At 56.9% G+C, this 19566-nt stretch overlaps 1 protein-coding gene across 1 annotated transcript in view; it reads left to right on the top strand.

Moving 5' to 3' along the window:
• efnb3b (ephrin-B3b) overlaps positions 1 to 19566 on the top strand; it is a 175452-nt gene that overhangs the window by 138949 nt on the left and 16937 nt on the right. The window lies entirely within an intron of this gene.

Genomic DNA, 19566 nt, shown 5'->3' with positions numbered 1-19566 from the left:
CTCCCAATCCCCAACACCTCATCCTCTCAAACCCCAACCTCTCATCCTCTCAGTCCCCAGTCTGTCACCCTCTCACTCCCCAATCTCTCATCCTCTCACTCCCCAATCTCTCATCCTCTCACTCACCTGACAGTCACCCTCCCTCTCCTCAATCTCTCACCTTCCCACTCCCCAAACTCTAACCTTCTCACTCCCCCATCTCTCACCCTCACACTCCCCCATCTCTCACCCTCCCACTCCCCAATCTCTCACTCTCCCACTCCCCAATGTCGTACCCTATCTCTCACTCTCCCACTCCCCAATCTGTCACCCTCCCACTCCCCAAACTCTCACCCTCGTTCCCCCATCTCTCACCCTCTCATTCCCCCATCTCTCACCCTCGCACTCCCCAATGTCGTAACCTCGCACTCCCCAATCTCTCATCCTCCCACTCCCCAACCACTCACCCTCCCACTCCCCAATCTCTCACCCATTACTCCCCAATCTCTCACCCTCTCACTTCCGAATCTCTCGCCCACTCACAACCCAATCTCTCACCCTCCCACAACCCAATCTCTCACCCTCCCACTCCCCAATCTCTCACCCTCCCACTCCCCAATCTCTCAACCTCCCACTCCCCAAACTCTCAGCCTCCCACCACTCAACCTCTCACCCTCTCACGCCCCAACCTCTCACCCTCTCACTCCCCAGTCTCTCACCCTCCCAATCCCCAACATCTCATCCTCTCACACCCCAAACTCTCATCCTCTCACTCCCCAGTCTGTCACCCTCCCACTCCCCAATCTCTCACCCTCCCACTCCCCAGTCTGTCCCCCTCCAACTCCCCAATCTCTCACCCTCTCACTCCGCAGTCTCTCACCCTCCCACTCAATCCCTCACCTTCCCACTCCCGAAACTCTCAGCTTCCCACTCCCGAAACTCTCACCTTCTCACTCCCCCATCTCTCACCCTCCCACTCCCCAATCTCTCACCCTTCCAGTTCCCAATCTCTCACCTTCTCACTCCCCCATCTCTCACCCTCGCACTCCCCAATGTCTCACCCTCTCACTCCTGAATCTCTCATCCTCTCACTGCCCAATCTCTCGCCCTCTCACTCCCCAATCTCTCGCCCTCCCACTCCACAATCTCTCACCCACCCACTTCCCAATCTCTCACCCTCTGACTCCCCAATCTCTCACCCTCTGACTCCCCAATCTCTCACTCTCCCACTCCGCAATATCTCACCCTCTCACTCCCCAATCGCTCACTCTCCCACTCCCCAATCTCTCACCCTGCTACACCCCAATCTCTCACCCTCTCACTCCCCAATCTCTCACCCTCCCACTCCTCAACCACTCACCCTCCCCCTCCCCGACCACTCACCTTCCCACTCCCCAATCTCTCACCCTCTGACTCCCCAATCTCTCACCCTCTGACTCCCCAATCTCTCACTCTCCCACTCCGCAATATCTCACCCTCTCACTCCCCAATCGCTCACTCTCCCACTCCCCAATCTCTCACCCTGCTACACCCCAATCTCTCACCCTCTCACTCCCCAATCTCTCACCCTCCCACTCCTCAACCACTCACCCTCCCCCTCCCCGACCACTCACCTTCCCACTCCCCAATCTCTCACCCTCCCAATCCCCAACATCTCATCCTCTCAAACCCCAACCTCTCATCCTCTCAGTCTCCAGTTTGTCACCCTCTCACTCCTCAATCTCTCAACCTCCCACTCCCCAGTCTGTCACCCTCCCACTCCCCAATCTCTCACCTTCCCACTCCCCAATCTCTTACCCTCCCACTCTCATCCTCGCACTCCCGAATGTCGTAACCTCGCACTCCCGAATGTCGTAACCTCGCACTCCCCAATCTCTCATCCTCCCACTCCCCAACCACTCACCCTGTCTCCCCATCTCTCACCCTCTCACTCCCCAATCTTTCACCCTCCCATTCCTCAACCTCTCACCCTCTCACTGCCCAACCTCTCACCCTCCCACTCTCCAATCTCTCACCCTCTCACTCCCCAACCTCTCACATTCCCACTCCTCAACCACTCACCCTCCCCCTCCCCAATCTCTCACCCTCTCACTCCCCAAACCTGTCACCGTCCCACTCCCCAACCACTCACCCTCCCACTCCCCAATCTCTCGCCCTCCTAATCCCCAACATCTCATACTCTCAAACCCCAACCTCTCATCCTCTCAGTCCCCAGTCTGTCACCCTCTCACTCCCCAATCTCTCATCCTCTCACTCCCCAATCCCTCATCCTCTCACTCCCCAATCTCTCATCCTCTCACTCCCATGACAGTCACCCTTCCACTCCTCAATCTCTCACCCTCCCACTCCCCAAACTCTCACCTTCTCACTCCCCCATCTCTCACCCTCACACTCCCCCATCTCTCATCCTCCCACTCCCCAATCTCTCACTCTCCCACTCCCGTGTCGTACCCTACCTCTCACCCTCCCACTCCCCAGTCTGTCACCCTCCCACTCCCCAATCTCTGACCCTCCCACTCCCCAATCTCTGACCCTCCCACTCCCCAGTCTGTCACCTTCCCACTCCCGAATCTCTCACCTTCTCACTCCCCCATCTCTCACCCTCTCTTTCCCCCATCTCTCACCCTCGCAATCCCCAATCACTCACGCTCTCACTCCCGTTCTCTCACCCTCTCACTGCCCAATCTCTCGCCCTCTCACTCCCCAATCTCTCACCCTCCCACTCCACAATCTCTCACCCACCCACTCCCCAAACTCTGATCCTCTCACTCCCCAATCTCTCACCCTCTCACTCCCGAATCTCTCACCCTCTCACTCCCCAAACTCTCGTCCTCTCACTCCCCAATCTCTGACACTCCCACTCCCCAATTTCTCAACCTCCAACTCCCCAATCTCTCACCCACACACTCCCCAATCTCTCACCCACACACTCCCCAATCTCTGACCCCCCCCACTCCCCAATCTCTGACCCCCCCACTCCCCAATCTCTCACCCTCTCACTCCCCAATGTCTCACCCTCTGACTCCCCAACCACTCACAGACCCACTCCCCAATCTCTCACCCTTTCACTCCCCAACCTCTCACCCTCCAACTCCCCAATCTCTCAACCTCCCACTCCCCAGTTTGTCACCCTCCCACTCCCCAAACTCTCACCTTCTCACTCCCCCATCTCTCACCCTCTCATTCCCCCATCTCTCACCCTCGCACTCCCCAATCTCTCACCCTCTCACTCCCGAATCTCTCACCCTCTCACAACCCAATCTCTCACCCTCCCACTCCCCAATCTCTCAACCTCCCACTCCCCAGTTTGTCACCCTCCCACTCCCCAAACTCTCACCTTCTCACTCCCGAATCTCTCACCCTCTCACTCCCCAATGTCTCACCCTCTCACTCCCCAATCTCTCACTCTCCCACTCCCCAATCTCTCACCCTCTCACTCCCCAATCTCTCACTCTCCCACTCCCCAATCTCTCACCCTCCCACTCCCCAATCTCTCACCCTCCCACTCCTCAACCACTCACCCTCCCCCTCCCCAACCTCTCACCCTCCCACTCCCCGACCACTCACCTTCCCACTCCCCAATCTCTCACCCTCCCAAACCCCAACCTCTCATCCTCTCAGTCCCCAGTTTGTCACCCTCTCACTCCTCAATCTCTCAACCTCCCACTCCCCAGTCTGTCACCCTCCCACTCCCCAATCTCTCACCTTCCCACTCCCCAATCTCTTACCCTCCCACTCTCACCCTCGCACTCCCGAATGTCGTAACCTCGCACTCCCGAATGTCGTAACCTCGCACTCCCCAATCTCTCATCCTCCCACGCCCCAAACACTCACCCTCCCACTCCCCAATCTCTCACCCTCTCACTCCCCAATCTTTCACCCTCCCATTCCTCAACCTCTCACCCTCTCACTGCCCAACCTCTCACCCTCCCACTCTCCAATCTCTCACCCTCTCACTCCCCAACCTCTCACATTCCCACTCCTCAACCACTCACCCTCCCCCTCCCCAATCTCTCACCCTCTCACTCCCCAAACCTGTCACCGTCCCACTCCCCAACCACTCACCCTCCTACTCCCCAATCTCTCGCCCTCCTAATCCCCAACATCTTATCCTCTCAAACCCCAACCTCTCATCCTCTCAGTCCCCAGTCTGTCACCCTCTCACTCCCCAATCTCTCATCCTCTCACTCCCCAATCCCTCATCCTCTCACTCCCCAATCTCTCATCCTCTCACTCCCATGACAGTCACCCTTCCACTCCTCAATCTCTCACCCTCCCACTCCCCAAACTCTCGCCTTCTCACTCCCCCATCTCTCACCCTCACACTCCCCCATCTCTCACCCTCCCACTCCCCAATCTCTCACATTCCCACTCCTCAACCACTCACCCTCCCCCTCCCCAATCTCTCACCCTCTCATTCGCAGTCTCTCACCCTCCCACTCAAACCTGTCACCGTCCCACTCCCCAACCACTCTCACCCTCCCACTCCCCAATCTCTCGCCCTCCTAATCCCCAACATCTCATACTCCTCAAACCCCAACCTCTCATCCTCTCAGTCCCCAGTCTGTCACCCTCTCACTCCCCAACATCTCATCCTCTCACACCCCAAACTCTCATCCTCTCACTCCCCAGTCTGTCACCCTCCCACTCCCCAATCTCTGACCCTCCCACTCCCCAGTCTGTCACCTTCCCACTCCCGAATCTCTCACCTTCTCACTCCCCCATCTCTCACCCTCTCATTCCCCCATCTCTCACCCTCGCACTCCCCAATCACTCACGCTCTCACTCCCGAATCTCTCACCCTCTCACTGCCCAATCTCTCGCCCTCCCACTCCCCAAACTCTCACCCTCTCACTCCCGAATCTCTAACCCTCTCACTCCCCAATCTCTCACTCTCCCACTCCCCAATCTCTCACCCTCTCGCTCCCCAATCTCTCACTCTCCCAGTCCCCAATCTCTCACCCTGCTACTCCCCAATCTCTCACCCTCTCACTCCCCAATCTCTCACCCTCTCACTCCCCAACCACTCACCCTCCCACTCCCCCACCACTCACCCTCCCACTCCCCAACCTCTCACCCTCCCAATCCCCAACATCTCATCCTCTCAAACCCCAACCTCTGATCCCCTCAGTCCCCAGTCTGTCACCCTCTCACTCCCCAATCTCTCATCCTCTCACTCCCCAATCTCTCACCCTCTCACTCCCCAATCTCTCACCCTCCTACTCCCCAGTCTCTCAACCTCCATCTCCCCAATCTCTCAACCACACACTCCCCAATCTCTCATCCTCCCACTCCCCAATGTCGTACCCTCTCACACCACTACCTCTCACCATCTAACACCCCAATCTCTCACCCTCTAAATCCCCTATCTCTCACCCTCTCACTCCACAATCTCTCACCCACCCACTCCCCAATCTCTCACCCTCTCACTCCCCAATCTCTCACCCTCTCACTCCACAATCTCTCACTCTCCCACTCCCCAATCTCTCACCCTCCCACTCCCCAATCTCTCACCCTCTCACTCCCCAATCTCTCACCCTCTCACTCCCCAATCTCTCACCCTCCCACTCCCCAATCTCTCACCCTCTCACTCCCCAATCTCTCACCGTCTCACTCCCCAGTCTGTCACCATCCTACTCCCGAAACTCTCACCTTCTCACTCCCCCATCTCTCACCCTACCAGTCCCCCATCTGTCACCGTCCCACTCTCCAATCTCTCACCCTCCCACTCTCCAAACTCTCACCGTCTCACTCCCCCATCTCTCACCCTCAGACTCCATCTCTCACCCTCCCACTCCCCAATCTCTCACCTTCCCAGTCCCCAATGTCGTACCCTATCTCTCACCCTCCCACTCCCCAATCTCTCACCCTCCCACTCCCCAATCTCTCACCCTCCCACTCCCCAATCTCTCACCCTTCCAGTCCCCAATATCTCACCTTCTCACTCCCCCATCTCTCACCCTCTCATTCCCCCATCTCTCACCCTCTCATTCCCCCATCTCTCACCCTCGCACTCCCCAATGTCCGTACCCTCGAACTCCCGAATCTCTCATCCTCCCACTCCCCAACCACTCACCCTCCCACTCCCCAACCTCTCACCTTCTCACTCGTACCCTGCCATAATGCCGCACCCTCTCACTGCACTATTTCTCACCCTCTAACTCCCCAATCTCTCACCCTCTCACTCCACAATCTCTCGCCCACCCACTCCCCAATCTCTCACACTCTCACACCCCAACCTCTCACCCACACACTCCCCAATGTCTCAACCACCCACTCCCCAGTCCGTCACCCTCGCAGTCCCCAATGTCGTACCCTCTCACTCCCCAATCTCTCACCCTCCCACTCCCCAATCGCTAACCTTCCCACTCCCCAATCTCTCACCCACCCACTCCCCAATCTCTCACACTCTCACTCCCCAATCTCTCACCCTGCTACTCCCCAATCTCTCACCCTGCTACTCCCCAATCTCTCACCCTATCACTCCCCAACCACTCACTCTCCCACTCCCCAATCTATCACCCGCTCACTCTCCAATCTCTCACCCTCACTGCCCAATCTCTCACCCTCACTGCCCAATCTCTCACCCTCACTCCCCAATCTCTCACCCACACACTCCCCAGTCTGTCACCCTCGCACTCCCCAATGTCATACCCTCTCACTCCCCAATCTGTCACCCTCCCACTCCCCAATGTCGTACCCTCTGAGTCCCCGATCTCTCAGCCTCCCACTCCCCAATCTCTCACCCACCCACTCCCCAATCTCTCACCCATCCTCTCCCCAATCTCTCACCCTCTCACTCCCCAGTCTCTCACCCTCTCACTCCCCAGTCTCTCACCCTCTCACTCCCCAATTTCTCACCCTCCCACTCCCCAATCTCGCACCCTCTCACTCTGCAATCTCTCACCCACACACTCCCCAATCTCTCACCCACACACTCCCCAATCTCTCAACCACCCACTCCCCAGTCCATCACCCTCGCACTCACCAATGTCGTACCCTCTCACTCCCCAATCTGTCATCCTCTCACTCCCCAATCTCTCACTTTCTCACACCCCCATCTCTCACCCTCTCACTCCCCCATCTCTCAGCCTCGCACTCCCCAATCTCTCAACAACCACTCACCAGTCTGTCACCTCGCACTCCCCAATCTCTCACTCTCCCCCCATCTCTCACCCTCTCACTCCCCATCTCTCACCCTCGCACTCCCCAATCTCTCACCCTCCGACTCCTCAAACTCTCACCTCTCACTCCTCAACCTCTCACCCTCTCACTCCCCAATCTCTCACCCACACACTCCCCAATCTCTCAACCCCACTCCCCAGTCTGTCACCCTGGCACTCCCAATGTCGTACCCTCTCACTCCCAATCTGTCATCTCCCACTCACGAATCTCTCAACCTCCCACTCCCAATCTCACACCACTCTCCAATCTCTCACCCTCTCACTCCGCAATCTCTCAACCTCCAGCTCCCCAATCTCTTACCCACACACTCCCCAATCTCTCACCCACACACTCCCCAATCTCTCACCCTCTCACTCCCCAATCTCACACCCTCTCACTCCCCAACCTCTCACCCTCTAACTCCCCAAACTCTCACCCTCCCAATCCTCAACCTCTCATCCTCTCACTCCCAGTCTGTCACTCTCTCACTCTCCAATCTCTCACCCTCTCACTCCCCAACATCTCATACTCTCACTCCCCAATCTGTCACTCTCCTCTTACTCCCCAGTCTATCACCCTCTCATGTCTCACCCTCTGACTCCCCAACCACTCACAGACCCACTCCCCAATCTCTCACCCTTTCACTCCCCAACCTCTCACCCTCCAACTCCCCAATCTCTCAACCTCCCACTCCCCAGTTTGTCACCCTCCCACTCCCCAATCTCTCACCTTCTCACTCCCCCATCTCTCACCCTCTCATTCCCCCATCTCTCACCCTCGCACTCCCCAATCTCTCACCCTCTCACTCCCGAATCTCTCACCCTCTCACTCCCCAATCTCTCACCCTCCCACTCCCCAATCTCTCAACCTCCCACTCCCCAGTTTGTCACCCTCCCACTCCCCAAACTCTCACCTTCTCACTCCCGAATCTCTCACCCTCTCACTCCCCAATGTCTCACCCTCTCACTCCCCAATCTCTCACTCTCCCACTCCCCAATCTCTCACCCTCTCACTCCCCAATCTCTCACTCTCCCACTCCCCAATCTCTCACCCTCCCACTCCCCAATCTCTCACCCTCCCACTCCTCAACCACTCACCCTCCCCCTCCCCAACCTCTCACCCTCCCACTCCCCGACCACTCACCTTCCCACTCCCCAATCTCTCACCCTCCCAAACCCCAACCTCTCATCCTCTCAGTCCCCAGTTTGTCACCCTCTCACTCCTCAATCTCTCAACCTCCCACTCCCCAGTCTGTCACCCTCCCACTCCCCAATCTCTCACCTTCCCACTCCCCAATCTCTTACCCTCCCACTCTCACCCTCGCACTCCCGAATGTCGTAACCTCGCACTCCCGAATGTCGTAACCTCGCACTCCCCAATCTCTCATCCTCCCACTCCCCAAACAGTCACCCTGTCTCCCCATCTCTCACCCTCTCACTCCCCAATCTTTCACCCTCCCATTCCTCAACCTCTCACCCTCTCACTGCCCAACCTCTCACCCTCCCACTGTCCAATCTCTCACCCTCTCACTCCCCAACCTCTCACATTCCCACTCCTCAACCACTCACCCTCCCCCTCCCCAATCTCTCACCCTCTCACTCCCCAAACCTGTCACCGTCCCACTCCCCAACCACTCACCCTCCCACTCCCCAATCTCTCGCCCTCCTAATCCCCAACATCTCATACTCTCAAACCCCAACCTCTCATCCTCTCAGTCCCCAGTCTGTCACCCTCTCACTCCCCAATCTCTCATCCTCTCACTCCCCAATCCCTCATCCTCTCACTCCCCAATCTCTCATCCTCTCACTCCCATGACAGTCACCCTTCCACTCCTCAATCTCTCACCCTCCCACTCCCCAAACTCTCACCTTCTCACTCCCCCATCTCTCACCCTCACACTCCCCCATCTCTCATCCTCCCACTCCCCAATCTCTCACTCTCCCACTCCCGTGTCGTACCCTACCTCTCACCCTCCCACTCCCCAATCTGTCACCCTCCCACTCCTCAAACTCTCACCTTCTCACTCCCCCATCTCTCACCCTCTCATTCCCCCATCTCTCACCCCCGCACTCCCCAATGTCGTACCCTACCTCTCATCCTCCCACTCCCCAACCACTCACCCTCCCTCTCCCCAATCTCTCACCCATTTCGCCCCAATCTCTCACCCTCTCACTCCCCAATCTCTCATCCTCCCACTCCCCAAACAGTCACCCTGTCTCCCCATCTCTCACCCTCTCACTCCCCAATCTTTCACCCTCCCATTCCTCAACCTCTCACCCTCTCACTGCCCAACCTCTCACCCTCCCACTCTCCAATCTCTCACCCTCTCACTCCCCAACCTCTCACATTCCCACTCCTCAACCACTCACCCTCCCCTTCCCCAATCTCTCACCCTCTCACTCCCCAAACCTGTCACCGTCCCACTCCCCAACCACTCACCCTCCTACTCCCCAATCTCTCGCCCTCCTAATCCCCAACATCTTATCCTCTCAAACCCCAACCTCTCATCCTCTCAGTCCCCAGTCTGTCACCCTCTCACTCCCCAATCTCTCATCCTCTCACTCCCCAATCCCTCATCCTCTCACTCCCCAATCTCTCATCCTCTCACTCCCATGACAGTCACCCTTCCACTCCTCAATCTCTCACCCTCCCACTCCCCAAACTCTCGCCTTCTCACTCCCCCATCTCTCACCCTCACACTCCCCCATCTCTCACCCTCCCACTCCCCAATCTCTCACTCTCCCACTCCCGTGTCGTACCCTACCTCTCACCCTCCCACTCCCCAATCTGTCACCCTCCCACTCCCCAAACTCTCACCTTCTCACTCCCCCATCTCTCACCCTCTCATTCCCCCATCTCTCACCCTCGCACTCCCCAATGTCGTACCCTATCTCTCATCCTCCCACTCCCCAACCACTCACCCTCCCTCTCCCCAATCTCTCACCCATTACTCCCCAATCTCTCACCCTCTCACTCCCCAATCTCTCAACACCCACTCCCCATTTTGTCACCCTCCCACTCCCCAAACTCTCACCTTCTCACTCCGCAATCTCTCACCCTCTGATTCCCCCATCTCTCACCCTCTCACTCCTCAACCTCTCACCCACCCACTCCTCAACCTCTCACCCTCCACCTCCCCAATCTCTCACCCTCCCAATCCCCAACATCTCATCCTCTCACACCCCAAACTCTCATCCTCTCACTCCCCAGTCTGTCACCCTCCCACTCCCCAATCTCTGACCCTCCCACTCCCCAGTCTGTCACCTTCCCACTCCCGAATCTCTCACCTTCTCACTCCCCCATCTCTCACCCTCTCATTCCCCCATCTCTCACCCTCGCACTCCCCAATCACTCACGCTCTCACTCCCGAATCTCTCACCCTCTCACTGCCCAATCTCTCGCCCTCCCACTCCCCAAACTCTCACCCTCTCACTCCCGAATCTCTAACCCTCTCACTCCCCAATCTCTCACTCTCCCACTCCCCAATCTCTCACCCTCTCGCTCCCCAATCTCTCACTCTCCCAGTCCCCAATCTCTCACCCTGCTACTCCCCAATCTCTCACCCTCTCACTCCCCAATCTCTCACCCTCTCACTCCCCAACCACTCACCCTCCCACTCCCCAACCACTCACCCTCCCACTCCCCAACCTCTCACCCTCCCAATCCCCAACATCTCATCCTCTCAAACCCCAACCTCTGATCCCCTCAGTCCCCAGTCTGTCACCCTCTCACTCCCCAATCTCTCATCCTCTCACTCCCCAATCTCTCACCCTCTCACTCCCCAATCTCTCACCCTCCTACTCCCCAGTCTCTCAACCTCCATCTCCCCAATCTCTCAACCACACACTCCCCAATCTCTCATCCTCCCACTCCCCAATGTCGTACCCTCTCACACCACTACCTCTCACCATCTAACACCCCAATCTCTCACCCTCTAAATCCCCTATCTCTCACCCTCTCACTCCACAATCTCTCACCCACCCACTCCCCAATCTCTCACCCTCTCACTCCCCAATCTCTCACCCTCTCACTCCACAATCTCTCACTCTCCCACTCCCCAATCTCTCACCCTCCCACTCCCCAATCTCTCACCCTCTCACTCCCCAATCTCTCACCCTCTCACTCCCCAATCTCTCACCCTCCCACTCCCCAATCTCTCACCCTCTCACTCCCCAATCTCTCACCCTCTCACTCCCCAGTCTGTCACCATCCTACTCCCGAAACTCTCACCTTCTCACTCCCCCATCTCTCACCCTACCAGTCCCCCATCTGTCACCGTCCCACTCTCCAATCTCTCACCCTCCCACTCTCCAAACTCTCACCGTCTCACTCCCCCATCTCTCACCCTCAGACTCCATCTCTCACCCTCCCACTCCCCAATCTCTCACCTTCCCAGTCCCCAATGTCGTACCCTATCTCTCACCCTCCCACTCCCCAATCACTCACCCTCCCACTCCCCAATCTCTCACCCTCCCACTCCCCAATCTCTCACCCTTCCAGTCCCCAATATCTCACCTTCTCACTCCCCCATCTCTCACCCTCTCATTCCCCCATCTCTCACCCTCTCATTCCCCCATCTCTCACCCTCGCACTCCCCAATGTCGTACCCTCGAACTCCCGAATCTCTCATCCTCCCACTCCCCAACCACTCACCCTCCCACTCCCCAACCTCTCACCTTCTCACTCGTACCCTGCCATAATGCTGTACCCTCTCACTGCACTATTTCTCACCCTCTAACTCCCCAATCTCTCACCCTCTCACTCCACAATCTCTCGCCCACCCACTCCCCAATCTCTCACACTCTCACACCCCAACCTCTCACCCACACACTCCCCAATGTCTCAACCACCCACTCCCCAGTCCGTCACCCTCGCAGTCCCCAATGTCGTACCCTCTCACTCCCCAATCTCTCACCCTCCCACTCCCCAATCGCTAACCTTCCCACTCCCCAATCTCTCACCCACCCACTCCCCAATCTCTCACACTCTCACTCCCCAATCTCTCACCCTGCTACTCCCCAATCTCTCACCCTGCTACTCCCCAATCTCTCACCCTATCACTCCCCAACCACTCACTCTCCCACTCCCCAATCTATCACCCGCTCACTCTCCAATCTCTCACCCTCACTGCCCAATCTCTCACCCTCACTGCCCAATCTCTCACCCTCACTCCCCAATCTCTCACCCACACACTCCCCAGTCTGTCACCCTCGCACTCCCCAATGTCATACCCTCTCACTCCCCAATCTGTCACCCTCCCACTCCCCAATGTCGTACCCTCTGAGTCCCCGATCTCTCAGCCTCCCACTCCCCAATCTCTCACCCACCCACTCCCCAATCTCTCACCCATCCTCTCCCCAATCTCTCACCCTCTCACTCCCCAGTCTCTCACCCTCTCACTCCCCAGTCTCTCACCCTCTCACTCCCCAATTTCTCACCCTCCCACTCCCCAATCTCGCACCCTCTCACTCTGCAATCTCTCACCCACACACTCCCCAATCTCTCACCCACACACTCCCCAATCTCTCAACCACCCACTCCCCAGTCCATCACCCTCGCACTCACCAATGTCGTACCCTCTCACTCCCCAATCTGTCATCCTCTCACTCCCCAATCTCTCACTTTCTCACACCCCCATCTCTCACCCTCTCACTCCCCCATCTCTCAGCCTCGCACTCCCCAATCTCTCACCCTCTCACTCCCCAATCTGTCATCCTCGCACTCCCCAATCTCTCACTTTCTCAATCCCCCATCTCTCACCCTCTCACTCCCCCATCTCTCACCCTCGCACTCCCCAATCTCTCACCCTCCGACTCCTCAAACTCTCAGCCTCTCACTCCTCAACCTCTCACCCTCTCACTCCCCAATCTCTCACCCACACACTCCCCAATCTCTCAACAACCCACTCCCCAGTCTGTCACCCTGGCACTCCGCAATGTCGTACCCTCTCACTCCCCAATCTGTCATCCTCCCACTCACGAATCTCTCAACCTCCCACTCCCCAATCTCACACCCTCTCACTCTCCAATCTCTCACCCTCTCACTCCGCAATCTCTCAACCTCCAGCTCCCCAATCTCTTACCCACACACTCCCCAATCTCTCACCCACACACTCCCCAATCTCTCACCCTCTCACTCCCCAATCTCACACCCTCTCACTCCCCAACCTCTCACCCTCTAACTCCCCAAACTCTCACCCTCCCAATCCTCAACCTCTCATCCTCTCACTCCCAGTCTGTCACTCTCTCACTCTCCAATCTCTCACCCTCTCACTCCCCAACATCTCATACTCTCACTCCCCAATCTGTCACTCTCTCACTCTCCAATCTCTCACCCTCTCACTCCCCAACCTCTCATCCTCTTACTCCCCAGTCTATCACCCTCTCACTCCCCAATCTCTCACCCTCCCACTCCCCAATGTCGTACCCTCACTCCAGTATCTCTCACCTTCTAACTCCCCAATCTCTCACCCTCTCACTCCCCAATCTGTCATCGTCGCACTCCCCAATCTCTCACTTTCTCACTCCCCCATCTCTCACCCTCTCACTCCCCCATCTCTCACCCTCGCACTCCCCAATCTCTCACCCTCTCACTCCCCAATCTCTCACCCACACACTCCCCAATCTCTCAACAACCCACTACCCAGTCTGTCACCCTTGCACTCCCCAATGTCGTACCCTCTCACTCCCCAATGTCGTACCCTCTCACTCCCCAATCTGTCATCCTCCCACTCACCAATCTCTCAACCTCCAGCTCCCCAATCTCTCACCCACACACTCCCCAATCTCTCACCCTCCCACTCACCAATGTTGTACCCTCTCACTCCCCTATCTCTCCCCTTCTCACTCCACAATCTCTCACCCTCTCACTCCCCAACCTCTCACCCTCACACTCCCCAATCTCTCACCCTCCCAATCCCCAACCTCTCATCCTCTCACTCCGCAGTCTGTCACCCTCTCACTCCCCTGTCTCTCACCCTCTCACTCCCCAATGTCGTACCCTCACTCCAGTATCTCTCACCTTCTAACTCCCCAATCTCTCACCCTCTCACTCCACAATCTCTCACCCACCCACTCCCCAATCTATCACCGTCTCACTCCCCAATCTCTCACCCTGTCACTCCTCAATCTCTCACTCTCCCACTCCCCAATCTCTCACCCTCTCACTCCCCAATCTTTCACTCTCCCACTCTGCAATCTCTTACCCTCCCACTCCCCAATCTCTCACCCTGCTACTCCCCAATCTCTCACCCTCTCCCTCCCCAATCTCTCACCCTCACACACCCCAATCTCTCACCCTCACACACCCCAATCTCTCACCCTCACACACCCCAATCTCTCACCCTCTCACTCTCCAATCTCTCACGCCCCCTCTCCCCAACCTCTCACCCTCTCACTCCCCAATCTCTCACCCTCCCACTCCCCAATCTCTCACCCTCCCACTCCCCAAACTCTCACCTCCTCACTCCCCCATCTCTCACCCTCTCACTCCTCAATCTCTCACCCTCTCACTCCTCAACCTCTCACCCTCTCACTCACCAATCTCTGACCCTCCCACTCACCAATCTCTCACCCTCGCACTCCCCAATCTCTCACACTCTCACTCCCCAATCTCTCACACTCTCACTCCCCAATCTCTCCCCCTCCCACTCCCCAGTCTGTCACCCTCCCACTCCCCAATCTCTCACCCTCCCACTCCTCAAACTCTCACCCTCTCACTCCTTAACCTCTCACCCTCTCACTCCCCAATCTCTCACCCTCTCACTCGCCAATCTCTCACCCACACACTCCCCAATCTCTCAACCACCCACTCCCCATTCTGTCATCCTCGCACTCCCCAATGTCGTACCCTCTCACGTCCCAATCTGTCATCTTCCCACTCACCAATCTCTCACCTTCTCACTCCCCCATCTCTCACCCTCTCACTCCCCAATCTGTCATCGTCGCACTCCCCAATCTCTCACTTTCTCACTCCCCCATCTCTCACCCTCTCACTCCCCCATCTCTCACCCTCGCACTCCCCAATCTCTCACCCTCTCACTCCCCAATCTCTCACCCACACACTCCCCAATCTCTCAACAACCCACTCCCCAGTCTGTCACCCTTGCACTCCCCAACGTCGTACCCTCTCACTCCCCAATCTGTCATCCTCCCACTCACCAATCTCTCAACCTCCAGCTCCCCAATCTCTCACCCACACACTCCCCAATCTCTCACCCTCCCACTCCCCAATGTTGTACCCTCTCACTCCCCTATCTCTCCCCTTCTCACTCCACAATCTCTCACCCTCTCACTCCCCAACCTCTCACCCTCACACTCCCCAATCTCTCACCCTCCCAATCCCCAACCTCTCATCCTCTCACTCCGCAGTCTGTCACCCTCTCACTCCCCTGTCTCTCACCCTCTCACTCCCCAATCTCTCACCCTCCCACTCCCCAATGTCGTACCCTCACTCCAGTATCTCTCACCTTCTAACTCCCCAATCTCTCACCCTCTCACTCCACAATCTCTCACCCACCCACTCCCCAATCTATCACCGTCTCACTCCCCAATCTCTCACCCTGTCACTCCTCAATCTCTCACTCTCCCACTCCCCAATCTCTCACCCTCTCACTCCCCAATCTTTCACTCTCCCACTCTGCAATCTCTTACCCTCCCACTCCCCAATCTCTCACCCTGCTACTCCCCAATCTCTCACCCTCTCCCTCCCCAATCTCTCACCCTCACACACCCCAATCTCTCACCCTCACACACCCCAATCTCTCACCCTCACACACCCCAATCTCTCACCCTCTCACTCTCCAATCTCTCACGCCCCCTCTCCCCAACCTCTCACCCTCTCACTCCCCAATCTCTCACCCTCCCACTCCCCAATCTCTCACCCTCCCACTCCCCAAACTCTCACCTCCTCACTCCCCCATCTCTCACCCTCTCACTCCTCAATCTCTCACCCTCTCACTCCTCAACCTCTCACCCTCTCACTCACCAATCTCTGACCCTCCCACTCACCAATCTCTCACCCTCGCACTCCCCAATCTCTCACACTCTCACTCCCCAATCTCTCACACTCTCACTCCCCAATCTCTCCCCCTCCCACTCCCCAGTCTCTCACCCTCCCACTCCCCAATCTGTCACCCTCCCACTCCTCAAACTCTCACCCTCTCACTCCTTAACCTCTCACCCTCTCACTCCCCAATCTCTCACCCTCTCACTCGCCAATCTCTCACCCACACACTCCCCAATCTCTCAACCACCCACTCCCCATTCTGTCATCCTCGCACTCCCCAATGTCGTACCCTCTCACGTCCCAATCTGTCATCTTCCCACTCACCAATCTCTCACCTTCTCACTCCCCCATCTCTCACCCTCTCACTCCCCAATCTCTCACCCTCTCACTCCCAAATCTCTCACCCTTCCAGTCCCCAATCACTCACCCTCCCACTCCCCAATCTCTCACCCACACACTGCCCAATCTCTCACCCTCCCAGTCCCCAATGTTGTACCCTCTCACTCCCCAATTTCTTACCCTCTCACTCCCCCATCTCTCACCCTCTCACTTCCCAATCTCTCACCCTCACACTCCCCTATCTCTCAGCCTCTCACTCCCCAATCTCTCACCCTCTCAATCCCCAATCTCTCACCTACACACTCCCCAGTCTGTCACCCTCGCACTCCCCAATGTCATACCCTCTCACTCCCCAATCTGACACCCTCCCACTCCCCAATGTCTCACTTTCTCACTCCCCCATCTCTCACTTTCTCACTCCCCCGTCTCTCACCCTCTCACTGCCCCATCTCTCACCCTCTCACTCCCCAATCTCTCACCCACACACTCCCCAATCTCTCAACAACCCACTCCCCAGTCTGTCACCCTCGCACTCCTCAATGTCATACCCTCTCACTCCCCAATCTGTCATCCTCCCACTCACCAATCTCTCACCCTCTCACTCCGCAATCTCTCAACCTCCAGCTCCCCAATCTCTCACCCACACACTCCCCAATCTGTCACCCTCCCACTCCCCAATGTTGTACCGTCTCACTCCCCTATCTCTCACCCTCTAACTCCCCAATCTCTCACCCTCTCACTCCCCAACCTCTCACCCTCTCACTCCCCAAACTCTCACCCTCCCAATCCCCAACCTCTCATCCTCTCACTCCCCAGTCTGTCACTCTCTCACTCTCCAATCTCTCACCCTCTCACTCCCCAATCTCTCATCCTCTCACTCCCCAGTCTGTCACCCTCTCACTCCCCAGTCTGTCACCCTCTCACTCCCCAGTCTCTCACCCTCTCACTCCCCAATCTCTCCCCCTCTCACTCCCCAATCTCTCACCCTCCCACTCCCCAATCTCTCATCCTCTCACTCCCCAATCTCTCACCCTCTCACTCCCCAATTTCTCATCCTCTCACTCCGCAATCTCTCATCCTCTCACTTCCTAGTCTGTCACCCTCCAGTCCCCAATCTAAGCTTACCGTCCCTTGTCCTCTTCTCTCCCCTCATTGCTCTCTTCTCCCCCTATTTCTGGCTCTCACATTTTGCTGCACCTGTATTCCCGACTTGGACCCAACTCTGATAAACCTTGTAACACACATCAAAGTTGCTGGTGAACGCAGCAGGCCAGGCAGCATCTCTAGGAAGAGGTACAGTCGACGTTTCGGGCCGAGACCCTTCGTCAGGACTAACTGAAGGAAGAGCTAGTAAGAGATAGTGGGAGGGGGAGGGGGAGATCCAAAATGATAGGAGAAGACAGGAGGCGGAGTGATGGAGCCAAGAGCTGGACAGGTGATTGGCAAAGGGGTATGAGAGGATCATGGGACAGGAGGTCCAGGGAGAAAGACACGGTGGGAGGAACCCAGACGATGGGCAAGGGGTATAGTCAGAGGGACAGAAGGAGAAAAAGGAGAGTGAGAGAAAGAACGTGTGTATATAAATAAATAATGGATGGGGTACGAGGGGGAGGTGGGGCATTAGCAGAAGTTAGAGAAGTCAATGTTCATGCCATCAGGTTGGAGGCTACACAGACGGAATATAGGGTGTTGTTCTGGAATATATTCCGTCTGGGTAGCCTCCAACCTGATGGCATGAACATCGACTTCTCTAACTTCTGCTAATGCCCCACCTCCCCCTCGTACCCCATCCATTATTTATTTTTATACACACATTCTTTCTCTCACTCTCCTTTTTCTCCCTCTGTCCCTCTGACTATACCCCTTGCACATTCTCTGGGTTCCCCTCCCCCTTGCCTTTCTTCCTGGACCTCCTGTCCCGTGATCCTCTCATATCCCCTTTGCCAATCACCTGTTCAGCTCTTGGCTCCATCCCTCCCCCTCCTGTCTTCTATCATTTTGGATCTCCCCCTCCCCCTTTCAAATCTCTTACTAACTCTTCCTTCAGTTAGTGCTGACGAAGGGTCTCGGCCCGAAACGTCGACTGTACCTCTTCCTGGAGATGCTGCCTGGCCTGCTGCGTTCACCAGCAACTTTGATGTGTGTTGCTTGAATTTCCAGCATCTGCAGAATTCCTGTTGTTTGTGTTTCTGATAAACCTTAACTGTTGCCCACACGGAGGCAGTCAATTCGAGAGCTGCCAAACACCCTTTCCCCAACAATTTCCCCCTCGAGGGTGACCAGTGCTGCAACCTGAAGCGAGGTTTTCCCTCAATCGTGCCCTCGCTCTGGCTGTGAGCTGGATACCCCGGGACAGAGGTGTGGGGAGTGGTGGTAGTGGTCTTCTGCTGTCGCCCTCACCTGGGGGGGGTTGGTAGACATGGTCTCTCCTGAGTTGAGGAGTGTCGAGAAGAACCGAATTTGGAGCTAGGAGCAGTGGGGAAGTGGGGTGGGAGGAGTGGGAACACCATTATGGAGCAGACGGGACGAATGGTGGTTTCTGGGCTGCTGGTCAGGTGTCACCCCCACGAAGAAGACATCCCTCCACCCCCCACCCCAGGGACGGGACTGGCAGGCGGCTCCATTTGGCCGGGGTGGGTGCGCTCCTGCTGGACGGGGTTAGTCGTTCTCCTACCTGAAGGGAACGGCGGAGCACAGCAGGCGTATTCTGCTCAGCTGGTGGTGGTGTTATCCCTTGTGACAGGTGAAGTCGTTCTGCTCGACTGCTTTGCCACCTGTTCACCCAGAATTAACGCTGGCTGCTCTGGGACAGGTCTTGGAAACAGCTGGCTGAATCCATTCAGGGCCCCACCCATCCTGAAGCAGAGTGATATCCCTGCCTCCCCTACACCCCTCCCTGTCTCTGTGACACCCTCTTGCCCTTCCAAGTAATCCCTCCAGCTCCCACACCTCTCCCCTTCTCTGCTACCCCCTCTGGCACCTATCTCCGTCCCCCATTACAGGAGCTGTCCCTGTGATCTAAATCCCCCCCCCCCCCCCAGTGTCTCCCTCCTCCCTCACTTAACCCTGCGCCTGCCA

This window comes from Mobula hypostoma, chromosome 5 (genome assembly GCF_963921235.1).
Source record: "Mobula hypostoma chromosome 5, sMobHyp1.1, whole genome shotgun sequence".
Classification (NCBI taxonomy): domain Eukaryota; kingdom Metazoa; phylum Chordata; class Chondrichthyes; order Myliobatiformes; family Myliobatidae; genus Mobula; species Mobula hypostoma.
The sequence above is the reverse complement of the archived record's forward strand: the minus strand, read 5'-3'. Positions and strand labels throughout refer to the sequence as shown.